Source organism: Vulpes vulpes, chromosome 9 (genome assembly GCF_048418805.1).
Source record: "Vulpes vulpes isolate BD-2025 chromosome 9, VulVul3, whole genome shotgun sequence".
NCBI classification, from domain to species: domain Eukaryota; kingdom Metazoa; phylum Chordata; class Mammalia; order Carnivora; family Canidae; genus Vulpes; species Vulpes vulpes.
In genome coordinates, this window is record NC_132788.1 from 73,921,950 (window position 1) to 73,941,466 (window position 19,517).

At 40.0% G+C, this 19,517-nt stretch overlaps 1 protein-coding gene across 17 annotated transcripts in view; it reads left to right on the forward strand.

Annotated features, from left to right (window-relative positions):
- The window catches only part of FOXP1 (forkhead box P1), a 581,289-nt gene that overhangs the window by 351,402 nt on the left and 210,370 nt on the right, over positions 1–19,517 (forward strand). The window lies entirely within an intron of this gene.

Sequence of the window (19,517 nt, forward strand, 5' to 3'; positions counted from 1 at the left end):
GAGGGAAATTCAAATAAGTAAATAGGATCTTCTTGAAGACAGCACTGTTTTTCCAGCCTCTCTTAGAATCAGGAAATATGATTTATTTCTGTTAATGATAATGGTTTTTGTTCTATTTTGGTCCTTGATTTGTTTACTCGATATACATAGTTATGGCACCATTGCAGAAAGGTGAAAAATGAAGGAGGGATCTTCTGGCCTTTCTGGAAGAAACAAATCACTGGGGGAGGAGGAAAGAGGAAGGCAAACCTTTTCTCAAACCATTTTCTTGGAATCCGTATCAGAGAAGTAAAGGGAATCCCTTTCTGTAGGAGGGTTATAACCTTTGACACACTCTGAGCATGTTTTATATTCTTCTTGCTAAGAAGTTTTTAAGATACAAAAAGTGGTTTACATTGCTAGTCCCTTAGAAGTTAGTGGAACCTATTGGGGTGAAGCTACAACAGAGAGAAAGCAAAAAAAAACTAGCAGACATCTCCTCAGGTCTTACTGCATAGGGCTTCATCCAAGTGGCGTGGTGTCTCTCACTGGCCACCCTGACCCTTTTGTGCACCTTGGATGTCATGTCAGCTGGAATTTATGACATATGTTGTGTGGAAGGCTGTGCACTTAAGTGAGTTGCAAATGGCCGAATTCTAACCACTAAGGTGGTCAAGCAAAACATACTCTACGTGGTAGAAAGGTAGCCATGGATGTGCATGTATCGTTCATGTGGTGTTCCCAGATATTTATGGTTATATTGAGAACAAGCAGTTGGTATTTTGGAGTGCTGTGTTCTGTGTCCTTACCCTATAGAGGCAGAGCAACTGCTTCTTTATGGAGTGGTTGAGTTGGTGCTCTTGACCTCTATAGGGTGTGAATCCCACATACTTAGGGTGCATTATTAAATAAATGGGTGTGTTAATTAAATAAATGGGAAACTTGCTATCACTTGCTATTTTGAAGTCATAAGTCAGCCAAAATCTTCACATATATATCGTCAACACACACACCTCTATGCCAATCACAGCAGCAATGCATTGGCCTCATAGAAGTCAGTTAGGAAAGTGTATTTTTAACAGCATTTTCTTAAAAAGCATCAGTAACAAAATTAGTTATCTACACCTCCCCTATTTATCTTGGCTCTGACCACTTTGGAAAATATGCAGTTATGTGTTATGGATGTCAGTACCTTCTGATTGTACTTCGAAACTCTTTTTAAATACTTTTTACAATAATTTTATTTTTATTTGCTGTTGATGTGATTTAGGAAGAGAGGGAGAAGTTGGATTTATCATTGTGGCTAAAACCCCACATATTGTGGTTGGCAGGCCTTTTCCGTCTTTTAAAATAAAACACTGACAGCTGTTTTGCCCCTCTAAGTGTATGATGAGGCTCTTCACAGGTTGTTGGAGGACAAGAAAATCTGTAGATGAATTGAGAAAAAAAAAAACAAACCCTAGAGGATTGAAAAAGTTTTGTGGGACCAGAGTGATCATAGTTTTTTTTTTCCAGGCTGAAAACTGCTACAATTAAGCACTTTGGAGAAATGCGAGGGTCAACGTGATGGACTTGAGTTGTTTTCATCATTTTTATTCTACAGGTTTTTACTTGAAGTGAGAATACCAGCAGTGAGAAAATCACAGCCATGCTGAATTCATTACTGCGGTAGTCACACAAAACCACGGATAAAATTTCAATAACTGCAGGCCACAGTTGAGTAAACAGTTGCACTGAAATTTAATTCCTGTTGACTTTTCCCCCATTCCTCGCCAGGGGCACATTCTGATTCTGTAGTACAAAGACAACAGGGGTTACAGCTTTGATTAATGTAGGACAGTGGAAGAGAATTAGAACTGTAAAATATGTTAGAAGTCCATGGAACAAAAAGATGTGGCTTAAAAGGGCTTGGTATAAAAATGAGTTAATTATGCTGTGTGTAACACTGAATGTTAGAGGATTTTCCAGTTGCACCAGTGTGATCGTTGATGATATAGGGAGAATTTTTGCCTAGTGCCAGGACTTTAAATAAATGCAAGCCTTTCCATGTTTGATTCTTATTACCAAAGATAATTACAAATGATAGCAAGTGCCCTTTCAGAATGGAGAGCTTTCACAAAGATTAGCTGTGGAATGAGTGACTTCTGTGCTAGGATTGGTCTATAGGTTGGCTAAATTAGGTCTAAGAAGAATTGTTAAAAAGGAAAAAAGAGAATTACATAGGTGGCAACCTAGAAGAGTAGAGGGAGTCTGGCTTTTCCATCTTCTCTTGAAAAATCAGAAGATCTGGTAACCCTAGACCAATATTCCTACAAGGGCAACAGTTGTTAGCGGATGAATTGTTCCTGAAGTCAGGGGCCCTGCAGCTCTCCAGTCTGCCCTAGCTCCCACCCAGCAGCATCGCTCATTTGTGGCCCTCTAGGCAGGGGGGTTGGTAGTTCTGCAAGATGCCATCATCACTCAGAAACCATCACCCAGGCAGAGGTGCTGCCAGTAGCTGGAAGAGACCGCCAACACACTCCCCAACTGTCTTCCTTCCTCAAAACGAAATGTATTATCTCTGTAATGTTTCAACTCTACTTCTATCTGGGCCATGAGACTATTATAACAATAGTTTTCTAATAATATAATTTGATAGAGTTTCTGAACATTTCTTTTAGCCACTGGGTAATTCTTTACCCGATACCATAACTGCTTTTTATTTCCTATTATGCCTGCCCCATTTCTGGGTCTGTAAAAGTTCTGTATTGGATATGCACTACTCCATTATGAAACTCAGCAACAAATACTATTACCAATTACTGAAGTTTTTTTCCTAAAGAAAGGATTTTAAAATGTCCAGAGCAATTTCATAAACTGTGTGGATTAATGCATTTTAAAAGTCTTGAATTTTAGAAAGCAGAATTTTATTTCCATATTGCTGCAAATGAGAGCTTTTTCAGATAAGCATATTACATAGAGCATAATGTTTAGAAGTTTCTCCATATACAGCATATGCTGTCAGGTCAATTAACAGAATGCATACTAGAAAATGTTTATTCAATAAAAATGAATAGCTGTTAAATAAAACAGCTATTTCTTAACAACATTCCATTTAATGATGGGGTTTTTTTTTTGGGTACCACCTGGCAGTTTTATTGTCTGCAAATCAGTATAGAGAGAGCTTTGGTTGCTGTGGTTTTGAGGTGTGGCTATTGTTTTATATGAGGAGGGCAGTTTAGAGGTAGTCTGTGAGAAAGACACCTAAGAAAAAAAGGTACACTATATATGGGATTTGACTATGGATTATTTAGAGAGTGTGGGTAAGTGAGGTGTTTGTTTCATTCATAAACAGTAGTTCCTTAACATTTGGTTTAAGATGTTGGACCTTTTGGCCAAAAGAGCTACATATCCACCATCAACACATGTAGATATATATGTTTCCCGTTAATAATGTAAAAGAAAGAGAGAACACATTGAATGAATCCTGAGGAGTTAAGAGAGGTTGGAACAGGTAGCTTCGAAAACATCATGAAAGGGAAGAAGAGGGATTCGTGGGGTTGTATTTTGCCGATGAGCTATTGAAGAAGGTGAGAGATGAGTCACTGCACAGGACCGAGGGAAGCTTAGAGAGACCAGAGGAATTCGAGGGGGGCTCAAGAGGAAAATCTGGCTGTGTATGTTCACAGAAGATGTAGACAATACACTATCAGAGGGGCCTAGGAGAATCTCGAGTCTCTATCCCGGGGTCCTTTGAATGTGAGCGACCAAATGATAACGACAAGAGTGTGAACATGTTAGCACAAACCAGTACACGGAAATTAAAGATTCTTCTTTTCATTTCCAAAATGGCAGAATGAATTTCCTCATTCGGTTCATGGTACCAAAATGACTAGTGGATATCAAGTGGAAGAGGGGGGTTGTCATGCCAACATTTCCAGCTTGAAGTAACCCGTTGATACACAACGCCTGGAAGAAATTGCTGTGTGTGTTTGGATGGGCAGTAAACTCGGATGAAACAAACCATCCCCGTATGCCTCTCATCTTACTCCTGTTCCTTTGTGGGAACTGTGTTACCATTATCATGGCCATCCTTTGCCTTGTTCCGTGCTCTACAGAGGGGAACCCAAGTGGTTAGGTGTAGATTAGTACAAAGACCAGGTAGCAGTGGCTAGTTCGGCCTTACCATTCTTCTCCTTACCAAGGGTGGCTTTATTAACTTTTAGGAGTACCCTCAAGTGACCTTTTGCCTTGTAGCTACCAGGGACCATGTCTGAAAGGAAAGTCTTTTGATGCCATTGGAAGGGAAAAGATAACACCTCTGTGTCCAATATGGGAAGCTTCTGGAAGGCAGCATAGAAGAAGATCTTATTAATGTTTATTGAGTTCCCTCATTGAGGCAGGCACTGTGATAGGGGCTAGAAACTCCGTTCACTGGTGGGCGAAAACTCCAACCATAATTATAAAGGACCCACTCTACCAAGATATGTTCCTTTTGAACACAAGGTAGAGTTCAAATATAGAGAATACTCATGATCAAGAATATGTAGGGAGTCAGTGCCACCAAAATATTAGCAAAGACCATACAAACAAATGGAGATAAAAGTGAGACAGGAATTCAGATGATTGTGACAAATAAGGAAAAGCCACAACAGTAACAGACTCCCACTTTTTTCTCAGTGCCTTTCGTGGCTATTTCTGGAAAAGGCATACTTCACCCTGAATGCTAAAGTTAGTTCTTTACTCTGAGTTTGAGCCTCCCTCTCATCAAACTATTATTGTCAGAGATTGAGGGAACTTGTGATGAGAACCTTTTATGAAGTCCTTCCAAGTTTTGATTACTCAACAGTTGTGTGTCATCAGTTTGTTGGTTGAAAGTTAAGATGGCATGAGAAATGACAGCAAAAAAAGAGCCATGTACATAGAAACCAAGAAGCCACATTTCACCATGAGTGAAGTATACCCTCAACTTTAAGCAAAAGCATCCCTACTTTGAGTAGGTAATTTTAAACCCTGACCCGTGAGCTGGTAGTAATAGTAGTAGTAGTAGTAGTAGTAGTAGTAGTAGTAGTAGTAGTAGTAGTAATATTAATAATAATAAATTTTCTCTCTCTCTTTCTCTCTCTCTCTCTCCTCATTAGAAATCTCTTTTGGACTTTCAGGAAGTATGACTTTAATGGTAATTTGTTGACAGATCAGCTTCAGTGATTGCAGAGAGTTTGTTTTGCAAAACTGGCAGGCTCCTATCTGTTCTCTGAAGGCAAGGAACCTACTTTGCTGTTTTGCAACTGCTTGCGTTTATTGACAAGTGGTGCTGAGCACGCAGAATTGGTATGTTTGTGTAATGTGAACCTATAGCTTGAATGATGGCGTCGAGTGTACTTTTAGGTAGTGCATAGATTACTTGATAAAAAGGGTTACAAGGTGACTGCTTTTATGACAAAGTAGAATGGCAATATAAATGCAAGTGGTAGATGGAGCAACAAAAGGGAAGTTTATATAGGGAATTGAACTCCACATTAGAAAGTTTCTTTTCATCACTTGGTCTTTGAACTCAAATCTATTGTAATTATGAAGTGTTACTTGTAACATTCCAGAGGCCCTTTGCTAAATACTGTGTTTGATTTGGTTCAGAGAAATACAACCATGTTTTTTCTTTCTTTTTTTCTCGCACAAGAAAATAAGGTGAAGAGAGTTTCACATACTGGCCTGGCCTCAGCTTTGTTCCAAGTGAGCTAATATATGTGCTACACTGGAAAGTATGTATTAGCTTTGTTTCTTCACCTTGGAGTTCTTGAAATTCATTTGTTGCATATTCCTTCCTGAAACTAATATGTGCTGTGGTGTGGTCCTGTGTGTAAGGAAATGCACATGGTAGGGTAATTTGGAGTTTGACTAGAGCCTGAAGAGCAAGGATGGGAGTGGTGGGAAGGTGGTTCAAAGGTTGCCTGGGTTTAGCTTGTTGGAGGCTCAGGTTCTTAAGCCAGGGGAGGTTTCTAGGCAGAGAAGAAAGGCCATTCAGGAGGAAGAGTACTAAAGGTAAGTTAGAAGGTTGGACCTGGCCTGGCCTGGAAGGAAAGAGAACTTTGAGAGATTAATAGCAGTGCCAAGGCTCTTGCAGTTGGTCTTGAACTTAGTAATGGGGCACTAACTCTCATTTACTGAGGGCTTGCTTTTGTTAATCAGCCCCTTTCCCCAGCCCCCCTCCCCACTTGCTGTCTGCATTTCTCCTCCTGCATTTGAATACCTTGATCAACTGTATGACCCACATGGGCTGAGATGGCCTTTTTTCACTCCCCAATATTCCCCAGCACACAGCACAGCACCAGACCTAGAGAAGTTCTTTAACAGACTGTGAATGAATGAATTAGGAAGAGAAAGAAAAGGCCATGGTCACAAAAGAGTGGTGAGGGGAGATTCGGATAATCAGCAGGGCCTTTTGAAGTAGGAGATATGAAAACATCAAGGAGGGGGAGTTATATAGGATGATGAATCAGCATTTCCCATCTGAGTGACTGGCAAAATGGCGACACCATGGAACAGAAGGGAAGGGCATCAGGAGAACTCAGGATCCTTCCTTACCTATCACGGGTCGGTTATTATGCTGTGATAAAGCACATACATAACTTGTAAAAAAGGAGCAGACTTATGCTAGAAAAGTCCTTTTTCTTTTTTTTTAAAGGCTGTTTAAAAAACGACATCCTCTTACATCACAAAAACTCAACTCTCTTGATTGTATATATTTATTCAGATTAAAATTATCAAGTATTTTCCCTTTAGCCTTTGCCAGTTACTAATGAGTATATCTTCCAAAAGTCACATGGGAAATGCTGATAAACTGCCTTGTGTTCCTATTGATCACGGAATGGACTTAATCTCTTTTAGAGAACAAAACTACTAAGTTAGATCTTTGATAAAGTCTGTTTCATATTGACACAAGCTTCTTAGAATGAATTTGTTTTTTAGGGTGAAAGGGGGTACGTGTTGTGTTTCTTTTGTTGGAAAAATACAATGTGTAATTATTAAACAGTGGTGCTATTGGCATACTCATTGACGAGGTATAGATTAAACTGCTTAGGGATGTCAAGGCCTTGTTTGTGTGCTTAGGTTGAGCCCCGCACAAAGGAGGATGGAAGGAAGGCAGCTCTGTTCTCTTTAATCCTCCAGAGGACCTTTTCCAGTGTCTTCTGCATGAGAGGGGTAGGATTTTTTTTAATTAGTCACCCCAACATTCTCCTTGGATTAACTCTTTCCTCCCTATTTTTAGACTGCTCCTTTTAGACTATACTCCAAATAAAATTACCTTCCTGACGCAGATTCATCTTCAACAAAGTTTCCAAAAGTAGACCATTTGTTACACAATTTGTCATCCACACAGCCACAAGGAATTGTCAGTATCCCAGTCACTTGTCAATAGAGGCAGAGTGTCAGCTGATCCGAAATCCATGTTTTTATCACTGTACCTTCTCTCATCCTGAACTCCCCTGTCTCCACATTGAAGGGAAGGTGACATGATGTCTTCTTAGTCATTCAAATCCAATAACTTTTAATCTGAAGGTTAAGTAGTGAGATATAAACTAAGAGATGATAATATCAATTTTATGTTCACTGAAGGGCACAATATACCTCTTTCTAGTAGAGGGAAAATTGTGCGTAAAATGTCTTTTGCTTTTCAACAGCAGAGCCATGTGTCTCAGAGCCAAAGGAAGAAAGAGTTTTGGAAAAATTTAATAAAATAAAATGTAACATCCTAAGACAGGGCAAAAGTGGCCTTTCATTATTATAATTATTAAGTATTAATTTTTTAAGGTTGCATAGTAAGACAGTTCCATTTTTATAGCCTCTTGTATTGACTCTTGTTATCCTCCCTATAAACTCAACAACCTTTTACAAGGTTAAAGACTGGGAGAGAATGACATAATGCTCATTCTTTCCTATTTTTGATCCTAATGTATATGATAAATAATACTGTGTAATATTGCTTACCTTGCCTCATTTTTTTCGTCCTACTCATGATATTTCCATTTCAACTCAATAGGCATTCAACATCCAAAAGTAGTAAGTGAAAATGTCTTTACATGCATTTTTATTATGATACTCTCTGATTGTCTCATTGGTTATACACTTGTCTTACCAACTCAAAGTTTGTGATGTGTATACCGTGTGCATTTATGTAAAGATGTCATTAATGTGTTTACAGAGCGAAAAGCATCATGCAGAAGCTGAGTATGTGATATTCACAATTAAATTGTCACAATTGTTTTCCAGAAATATTTTAGACTTGTCTCAGCCATTTGTTTGGTACCTTGACGGAGTGGGTTCCAGGTACAAAGCACTGTGTTAAATCTACAGACTATACTAGGGATTGGTGAACTAAGCCAGAGGGTCTATCTGGCTAAATCTGGCCTGCCACCTATTTTTTTTTTTTAAGATTTTATTTATTTATTCATGAGAAACAGAGAGAGATGCAGAGACACAGGCAGAGGGAGAAGCAGGCTCCATGCAGGGAGCCCAACGTGGGACTCGATCCTGGGTCTCCAGGATCATGCCCTGGACCGAAGGCGGCATTAAACCACTGAGCCACCCAGGCTGCCCAGCCACCTATTTTTTTTAAAGAAAGGTTTTATTGACACTTATTGAGCACTGTGGTATTTTGTCCCTTTGCAATGTGTTATCTTACTTCATTCTCATAATGACCTGACGAGGTGGATATAATCATTTAAGGAACTCACGTAAAAAGAAAGAGCCAGGAAGAGTTAAAAGCAGGGGTTGGGGGAAGACTTGGCAGCATCTGAGTTCCTCGATCCACTTGTTCTTGCCGTTTGGTTGCTTACCTTTTTTGTGATGTGTGTGTTCAATCTTTCCTTGAATTCTGTGAGTCAATAGATTGCTTTCTTGAACTGGGGGGGGGGGGGGGGGAAGGTTTTATTGAAACACCACCATTCCCCTTATTTGCTGTTGTTTGTGCCTGCTTTTCTCCTACTACAACAGAGGTTAGAATGTATAGCTCACAAAACCTAAAATACTTCTCACCTGGTCCTTTACAGACAAATTTTGTTGACCCCTGAATTAGTAAACAGCAGATGTAGCAAGATTTGCCTTCTAGAATTTTGTACTCTTGTTTTATACAAATTGACAAAACTGTGGGATCACTCATCATTTTTTCCCTAAATTATCCCTCAAGAAATATATATTTATCATAGATTAAGACTTTGACTTGCATTCTCTGGAGTGGTAAAGTCGCTGTTGGTTTTTGTCATAACCTGCAGGATTTCTTTCTAATCAGTTAACTGAATGCATTTTATAAATTAAATGTTTTGGTGGTTAGAGAAATAATCAGCCAGCCCACTAAGGAAATGGAGGTTGGACACTGAGTAACTTGAAGAGCGGAAGTTCTTCCCCATGGTTCTTTTACCAAAGAAAATTAACATAAAAACGAGCATATCTTATGTTCACAGCCCCATGGTTGGCTAGAAGATAGGAAGAAATGCCCTTACACTCTTCCTGAATTCATAAAGCTTATAATCTCATTGTAGTGAACAAAACATAAACATGTGCATTAAATATCAATAAAAATCTCAAAGCAAAATGAAGACAAGCTGTAGAAGAGATGTGTATGACTAATTAACAGATAAATGATTTAAGCAATAAATCTACAGTAACCCAGAGAGGAAGAGTTTATTTGAGTCTATGTTGGTGGGATATTTCAAGGCCTTGGTATAATTTAGGAAATAATAACTCAGCACACGCACACCAGCTGATTTAATTTAACCCTTTCAATCAGGAGATAGTGGATGAAAGATGTATACTGAGCAGGATGGGTTTGTTTTATGATCTAAGTGCCCAAGAAGTGTATCTTAGCCACTTTGCCATTTTTAAATTTTAGGATAAGCAGGGGGGGGATTTCCACTGTGGAACAACAGGAGGTATATGGTAAGTAGAAGTCTTTTTATGCCGGGCACCAGCATCTGAGTTTATTGGTCTCCAGGAAGTGGTGTGGGGCCTATCTGTTTACACAGACCATTGCCTGAGTTGAGTGCACGATCTCCAGAGATTAGATGGGGACTGACAAGCCTGGTCATTTGGTCGGTGGTGTCCATATTTTACATACCTTTATATTGAGTTTTAGCTAATTCACCCCTATTTGTCATAGAGCTAGAATAACTGAAATCCTAATACCTGATTTGAAAATAATTGTCAAATTTGAAGGTATTTATTTTTTTCTTTTTTTTTTTTCTTTATTTTATTTTTTTTTTAATTAATTTTTATTGGTGTTCAATTTACCAACATACAGAAAAACACCCAGTGCTCATCCCGTCAAGTGTCCACCTCAGTGCCCGTCACCCATTCCCCTCCAACACCCGCCCTCCTCCCCCCTTCCACCACCCCTAGTTCGTTTCCCCGAGTTAGGAGTCTTTATGTTCTGTCTCCCTTCCTGATATTTCCCAACATTTCTTCTCCCTTCCTTTATATTCCCTTTCACTATTATTTATATTCCCCAAATGAATGAGAACATACACTGCTTGTCCTTCTCCGATTGACTTATTTCACTCAGCATAATACCCTCAATCCAGCTATTTATGAACTGTTTCCTGGAAGTGCATGCCCTTTTATTTTCTCCCTTCTGCCTTTCTTCGTTTTCTTGCAAGTTTCTTTGAAACTTGTTACCAGATAACTTATCATGACATCTCACAATTAGTGAAAATCTCTTTAGTCATCCTGGTGGGAGGGTATCTCTGGCACAGGCCAGGTCTTTAACTCCATCATGTGTACATTTTGTAGGTTTATGGTTCCTCTTCTGTGAATCTGGTGACACCCCAGCATCCTTTGCCCTGAGAAGTGTGTGTTTATGTGTATGTTTGTGTCATTTTGCAGTGAGTTTCATGTGCATCATCCCCAACCCCCTACCCCCCAATTAAAACACTATACAGTCCATACTGCATGTTAATTAGATTTGCATGCTGGTTCAATGTTTTGACAAATGTTCCTAGATTTTTCTGTGTTTAATTAATGTTAAGTATATTAGTAACCTATCTTTAATTTGGAAAAGGTTTCCTCTTCTGGCTCTAAAAGCTTACCAATGTGTCCCTGGAATTAGTTCTTGGATATCTTAAATGTAGCACTATAAATGCCAGCTCCAAAGAAAACTCTAGAAAGTAAGGTCATATAATGCACTCTGCACGGGTTCGAAGAGCCTTTTTATATTTATTCAAACACAATCACCAGCTCTATACACTCTTGAACTCTTCTAAATAAAGAACCCTATGCTACTTGGAAGATCTTTGACTAAATCAGCAAAGGTTACAATAAATGATGCCTATAACAATGGCACTGCCTTTCGAGGCTGATGGGAGTGTAAGTTTGTGCAGCCCCTTCTAGGGACAGTGTGGCATTGGGTGTCAAGAGGCTTAAGACTGTTATACCCTTTGATTCAGGGGTACACTTTTACTTAGAGGTTATGGCATTCAGCAGTGGTTCTCAGACTTACTATACGTATTGGAATCATCTGGAGGGCATTGTAAACCATACTGCTAAAGCTACCCCCAGAGTACTTTACTCTGTAGATCTGGGGTAAAGTGCAAGGATTTACATTTCTGATGCTTTTAACTCATTCTCTGCTGCTGGTTGGAGGATCACACTTTGATAACCACTCAAAAAGGCAGAGCACCTAAAAGCATAGTTAATGGAGCCAGCCAGTATCCTTGTCTTGTGGATGTCATCGAGCGCTGTGCCAACAATCATATACAGACACACTTAGTTGCTTACCCAATGCATACTGTGTCCCCTAGAGATTTATCTCACTGCCGCAGGGCATAGAAAATGCAGGAGAAACATTTCATTTGAGACATTATGGGATCCTACTGACAAGGGTTCAAAACCCACCTGTGGTACTTACTGAGTGAATGAAGCTAGGTGAGTTTTGCCAGTCTCTTTGAGCTTTAACTTTTTTGGTCTGTAGAATGGGGCAATAGCGATAACTCCTAGAACAGAATTAGGTGATGAATACATTGAATAGTAGGCCTTAGCACACTAGTGAAACCTTTAATAATAGAATAGTGCTCTCCACACTATTACTTTGTTTGCTCAGCATCTTTTGAAGACAGGGAAAAGGCGGGGCTGAAATCTTGGGACCCAAAGGCAGAGGCCAAGAGGCAGAGGCCAAGGAACTTGTTTCTCAGGGCTGTTCCAAATAGCATACTCCACCCAATTTATATTCAAATGTGGTCACCTTAGAGCAGTGTAGAAATTCATGTTAGAGGCCGCCAAGGAGAACGCTTATCCATGAATTCCGGAATCCTTGTGTCTTCCCTCATTGAGATAATTAATTGAAATAAGGGCACAGTCCTGTTTGACAATCACACTCTTCATTTAGAAGCTGACCTCTATAGGAAGACTGCAGAGAATCAGTTCTTGTAGGCAATTAGTGCCCCAATTTACCATTTTAGAAAAGAAAACATATATCTTAATAAATACAGAATTTCTCCTCTATACCTACTAGCAACATTACTGAAGGGGCCCCACCACAAATGTTTTAAATTTAGAGGCAGAGCTAAGGACACAGTTTGCCTCCAGAATCTGAATTGAATCAGGGTTTTATTTCAGATAAAATCTTTGGGGCTCATAACTTAAAAAACACAACTTTTACTGGCATTACGCAATTTGCCACGGGTCATTTAGCGAAATGTTTGTATATGTAAGCCCAGGTTCTTTTAAGAAAAAGGAGTGGTGGAGGGCGGGGATTGGATTTTGCTAAAATCCAGGTGGCGTTTCAGTTTATATTTAATTTTAATTGGAAATCAAATACAGGCAAGGGAGAAAAAAACCTACCATGTTTTCTTTACTAAGAGTATCCATTGGGGAGGGGAAGGACACTGCCAGCCAAATTTTAAGAAGCAGCTTTTTTATTGGCATGTCTGTTTTTTTTTTTTTTTTCTGGCTAAATTCTTGTGCCTGCATTTTCTTTTTTAACATCGAAGATTTTACACATGGCAGTGATTTTTATGTGTCAGTGTTCCTTACTGCCCTCCTTCTGTAATTTCTTCGGGATTAGTACCTAGAACCAGGATAGCAAATAATTACCTACTACATCTAACCAGTAACTTCCCTAGGCTGTTGTCTGGTGAGCCCCCTTTTGTAGGTTCCGATCTGAGATAATTATTTGATTCCTGTGGCCCATCCTATTTCTGGAACACTGGGGAAGTTTCTAAAGGATTAAGAGCGGGGTGGGGGGTTAAGGGGGAAGCAGATAAAAGTTGACAGAATTTTAGGAGGTCCTCTCATTTGTCTATAGGTGCATTTTGTGAAACTCCCATAAACTATTGGCAGAGTGACTATGGCACAATTAGGGAATGGCTGCTGAATGTGCTGGAAGAGGTGCCGAGACAGTCACTTAACTGTGCCAGTGCCTACAAAATATCCCATGTGCCAGAGCCGAGAGTGAAATCCTCAGTGTTGGCTCTGTGTAAGGCTTGGGTGTAATTCAGATGTTTTCAATTGAAGATGGAATACCAAATAATTTCGAATTTTCTACTGCACAATTAATTACACGTTCATTGTAGAAAAATTAGAAGATGCAGCTAGGAAAGCAGAAAAAGAAGAAACTTAAACTGCCTGCACCCTCCTTTGACAGAGGTACCAACTATGGACATTTTTGTAACTGAGTTGCCTTTTGCATTTCTTTTTTCTTTTTTTTAAGTCATCCCCTCACATTTTTACATATCCTTGTTCCTGTTCCCACCATGGAACTTTACAGTTAAAAGAAATAGCTAGCAGTAATGTTATCAGTGGGAATTGTTAGGGCTATGTTTCATATGTGATGGTTCACTTTTTCATCTTAATTTTATATTTAGTGTTTATAGCTTTAGGGGAAAATTCATGTTCTTAGTCTCACATTTCAGAGTTTATGGTCTAATTAATGCTATTTTCCTAACTTTCCCCCCTTTACCTTCTCTCAGATTTGCCAGCTAATTCAGGATTTGAGCACATTTCTTAAAAATTATTTTCAAGAGGAAACTTTCAGCATGGTATGATGATTTATTTTCAATAATTAAGTACACGTCTTATCAAAAATCTTAAACATCCCTACTGTCACATGTTTTTATAGGTTTGAAATTCTAGTTGCACCTTGAACAATGTGGGGGTTAGGGCACCCACCCCTTGCACGTAGTTGCCAATCTACATATTGCTTTTGACTCCCCACAAAACTGCTTTCTAGCCTGTTGTTGACCAGAGCTTTACTGATAACATAAATAGTGGATTAACACATATTTTACATGTTCTATGTATTGTATGCTGAATTCTCACAGTAAAGTCAGCTAGAGAAAAGAAAACATCATTAAGAACATCACAGGGAAGAAAAAATACATATACCAGACTTTACTGTATCAGATTGAAAAAAATCCAGTGGAAGGTGGACCAGTGCAGTTCAAACCTGTGTTGTTCATATGTCAAGTGTACTCCTATCAGTAATAGTAATGGTATGAGAAGTAGTAGTCATATCAATAGTAGAATTTATTGAAAGCTCCTTTCTTCCATCTTTGGGCTTTCTTTGTACCTTTATTAGTACCGTTTATTCTCCCAAGCACACTGAGCAAAGTATTCTTATGATCCCTCCTCATCACAGGAAGAAATTTCCTTAGCTGCCCAGGTCCACACAGCTTATTGTTGGACAAGCCTGGCTTCTAAGCACCATCTGCCTGGTCCCACAACCTGAGCTCCTCATCCCAGCAGGACAGCCCCTCTCTCCCTGTATTTACCATGCTGGGGATTGAGTCATGCTACAAGCATTGCTCCCACTTCCCTTGGGCTCCTGCCCCATTGTGGACGCCCTAAAATGTTGTCTCATTTCAACCCGTCTTTTCTTGCTGAGTCCAGTAAGAAAATGCCGAATATTCCTTTAGTTAGAGCTTTTCCATTTTCACCTTCTCCTGTTTTCACAGCAAGCCCACCCTTTTAGCCCGTGCGCCCACCCTTCTTACTCCCAAGCAACTGTGCCTAGATGCTTGGGTTAGTTTCTTTTTGCTTCTGGGAGAGGGTCCTGGTGCACACCTGTTGCCATGGATCCTTCTTGTGAACACCCAAGCCTGGCACATCCAGGCAGCAATGATCATCATTCTTTCTGTTTCTGAAACACTTTGATTGGGAAGCCTTTGGGTCATTCCAGAAAGGACAGGCGGTCAGTGGAGCTGGTGGTCGATCTGGTTTATGGGGCGCTGCGAACTATACAGCCAGCGTGGAAGGTTCCAGCAGAGCTGAACCCTGCCTCCAGTGAGGCTCGCTTCTCAGATTGCCATCTCCTTCGTGAGTCAGGGACATGGAAGTGTTGGCTTTTAAGAAATGGGAAATCTGGGTTTATTAATAAGTCTGCACGTAGCCAGCTGCGAGCTGTGATGGTTGCAGTAGATGTTTTATGACAACTTAAAAGCAGCCATTTTGGGTCAGACACATTTTCTCTTTATGGCTCTTGTGTTTGGGTACATGCAACTGGGAAGACCTAAGACTTGCAAACTTTCTCCAGGTGCCCCAAACAGCTGTCACAGACTGACAGGCTGGGGAAATACCTTCTGTGTTTTCTTAGTATTACATGACAGGCTCGACCCTTTTCCCAACCTACAAAAATGTATTTGGATAAAATATTTCTGGTACCTTGAGTTTCTTGAGGAAATTATTCACTCAGCTTCACTGATTAATGAGTTAGTCCTTTTGAAGTCACCACAGTTGTTTTCTTATTTTAATATCTAAAAGAAGGGATTATTTTGCTTTAAGAGTGATTAGCTCTGTTGACAAAATGTCCTCTGCTCCCTGAGTGGTGTTTTGTGTTAATGTTTCCGTGGCTCACCTGCTTTGCTCACATCCAACACTGCTCCAGTCAACAAAGAACAATTGCTTAGCACAATAAATAAAAGATAGTACTCACGAAGGATGTGCGATAGGACTTATGGTAGGAGTTTTAAAGATTCATAACCTACAAGTCAAACTATGTACATTTCCCCAGCGGCAAAGCATATGTTTGTTTCCAGTTTGGGAAATTGTCGTAACTTGCATGGCTTATTTTGTGAAGATGGCCCATAATGCCCAGGCCTTGCCTTAACAAATATTATTAAATCAGCTAACTTGCTCGTCGGTCACTGTCCTGGATCGATAACAAAAGCCCAGATAGCAGGCCGCGGTGAATCTTTCTTAGTCTGTCTTTATCTCTCTCTCACCTTTAAAAACAAACTGACAGGTCTGCATTTGGCAAGAATGGAGGAGTAGGCTGAAGCAGTTTTATTGAAAGAAAAGTCGTAATTTGAAAATCTCCCACTTTTGGGTTGCTGTTTGAGAGGGAAGGGACCTCAGTTCTCTCTCTCTCTCTTTATCTCTCTCTCTCTCTTTTTTAAAGATTTTATTTATTTATTTGTTTATTTATTTATTCATTTATTTGAGAGAGAGAAAGAGCATGAGGAGGGAGGCGAGGGAGAAGCAGGGTCCCACTGAGCAGGGAGCCCGATAAAGGACTCGATCCCAAGACCCCGGGATCATGACCCAAGCTGAAGGCAGGTGCTCAACCAACTGAGCCACCCAGGGGCCTGGGACTTCAGTTCTGCAAAGGTGTTACCATGGCCACATCTGTGTCGTCACCTCAAAAAAGAAACACATGGTCTAGAGAAGAAAATCGGGCTTTATCACTTGCCAGTACAAGGAACAGGAGCGTATGCCCATCTGGGGGTAGCTCGGATGTTCGCAACTCAAACTACTTTGCAGGTGCAGAGTATGTCCCATTTCTGCACCGTCTCTTGGTAGACTCTCACCTCCTCTCCAAAAGGATTCATAGAACCGTGATCTCTCTATGAATTCATTATGGTGTGTAAGTCGAGCATTCCTTCTCCTGCTAGCCATAGGTGCTAAACTCTTTCAGCATCTATATACCTCCTGTAGGAATGATAGAAGTGATTTCATCTTGTCCCTCTAACACGTGTGTATCTGTTCTCTTTTGATCGTACCTGCTTTCTCTCCCATGTCCTCCATTCTCCTTCGCCATCCACTCCCTACTCCAAATATATGATGTGTGTATTCGCTTTTCTTTTTCTTTCTCTGTATAGTCATAGAATTTTTAAAATTCCTTAGATGAATCCAGCCTCACATTTTATGGATGAAGAAACTAAGCTCAGACAAAATAAAGGCTTTGTCCTTTGATTCGCTTTTGCATGGACGCCCCTGATGTGTTTAGAAACAATCTTGTGTAGTATGATGTGGGCCCTTCCATGAACTGTCAGGATGGATGAAATCAGAAACTTCATTCCTGTGGTAACCAACACTATCTGGAACCCTGTTCAATATGTAGAGTATAACCAGCTGACTGTGTGTACATGTACATCCATTTTCAAATTTTGTTATTGATTATTGGGAAGTGGTTATTTTTCTTCAGTCTTTTCTCCTTAGAGCAGGGATCAGCCAACTTTACATTTAGATTTACTTTAAATAATAAATATTTTTTTGGTTCTGGAGGCTATTTTGTTTCTCTCACAAATACTCTGCATGAAAGTAGCTATAGATAATACATAAATGGACATGGCAGTGTTCCAATAAAACTTTATTTACAGAAACAGGTAGAGGGCTGGATTTGGTCCACTGGCAGTAGTTTGCTGTCCTAGAGAGGATGCATAGATGGTGGCTCAGGGAAATTGTTCTGTGTAGCAGGTGGTAAAGTTCCTCTGCTAGTCATACCATGCCTTAAGATTGATGACTCTTTATTTTTTCACTTCCTTCTTAAAAAACGATTTCATACTTCCTACCATGATTTGTTTCCCAATTTCCATTCCTTAGAGCCTCATTCACTGTGGTTATCCTGTAAGCCCTTATTATCTCAAATGCTATTAGGAAAGAAGCTGAGACTTCCCAGAATATACCCACAGTCCCTTGTAAGATGACTTCAGACCTCATCTTCACATCTCATTGTTACCAGCCTTGCCAGAGGTAATCTCTGTAAATCTTGGACATTCCCAGTCATCATGAACTGGCCTTTTATCACCTGCATCCCCAGGGTCATCCTGCCTTTTCAGTGAATTTCTACTTGGAATATGTAGCATCTTGACTTTGAGTCAGGCTTTGTCCATCTCCTGAGTGGAATGTACTAATAGGAAGAGAGCTAGTATGTTGCATCAAAAGATCTTTTATGCTTACACCGTTAGGTTTAAGTCAGTTTGGTTGGGTGGAGGAGAAGAAAAGGCAGGATGGAGGCTTTGGGGTCAAGAGGGTGAAGTTGAAATGCCTTCTTGGCTGATTATTCCTATCAAACCATGTCAAGTTTTGGGAAATCTTTAGGGATAGTGACTCATGTTCTTAGGCAATAGAGGAGAAACTCCTTCCATGGTAGAGGGGAAAAAAAAAAAAAAGACTGACCCCTGGATCAAAAGGAAGAAAGAAGTGACCTCTCAAGTTTGGAAAATGCAAGGGCTCTGCAGATACAATCCTTGAACATTGATGTGGATTATCAGCCAGACTGGGTTGGAGTCTTGCTGTGATTTGCAGCAAGTCCCTGACTCTTTGAGCCTCTGGAAACTAGTTCATTTCAAAGGTTCCTTCTGCTTCTAAAATTGCATGCTGTTTCTTTTCTCGTTAATTTTTGATTAAATTAGAAATTAGGCTCTGGTTTACATATTCAGTGCTTTGGTGATTTTGGAGAAGTGTAGTCCCTGACAATCACCAGTAGGCACTCCAGATCTTTAAAACATGACGTTCCAAGCAAGAGTGTCTTTTAAAACATCAATAGCGAGTCAAGAAAGGAAGAAGGAAGTTGGAGGAAATCCTGGTTTTGAAAACAGGCCCAGTGAATGAATTGGGATGCAAAACTCCTGGAAGATACTCCATGCCTGGCTATGTTGTAGCTCTGTGACCTTAGGTGGTCCCTTAGTCTCATTTTCTTTATCATAAGATAAAGTTAATAATGACTGTCCTGCATACCTGAGAGGGGCGTGAGGGGAAGCAAATGAGGTAGTAAAGGTCAGAATGCTTTGTAAGCAGTGAAACATATAAATGGAAGGTGTCTTCATTATGGAGACAGGGTTTGCATTTGCATTACATTCGTGCAGACCCTCATGTGTTCCCAGACATGATGCATTCCCCTGGGGGGACACTCATGATCCATGACTGTGGGGTTTGGGGCCCTGGGGTTTTCCATTTAGTAATTCTACACATAACCAACAGGGATTTTAAAAAGCCAGCATACATGATATTTTTCCAATGTTTTAATTTTAATTTTTTTCTAGTGTGTCAGAAACTTTCAGGTTTTTGGTTTTTTTTAAGATTTTATTTATTTATTCATGAGAGACACAGAGAGAGGCAGAGACATAAGCAGAGGGAGAAGCAGGGAGACTGATGCAGGACTCGATCCCAGGACCCTGGAATCATGACCTGAGGAAAGGCAGACGCTCAACCACTGAGCCACCCAGGGGCCCTAGAAACTTTCACTTTTAAAACAAAAGGCCCTGTGTGTGAGTTTTCTTTTATTTATAAAGAAAAAAGAAAAAAATGGAGGACTAACGTAGAGCTTCCTGGAAACAAAAGCCGGGTTGTCCGTG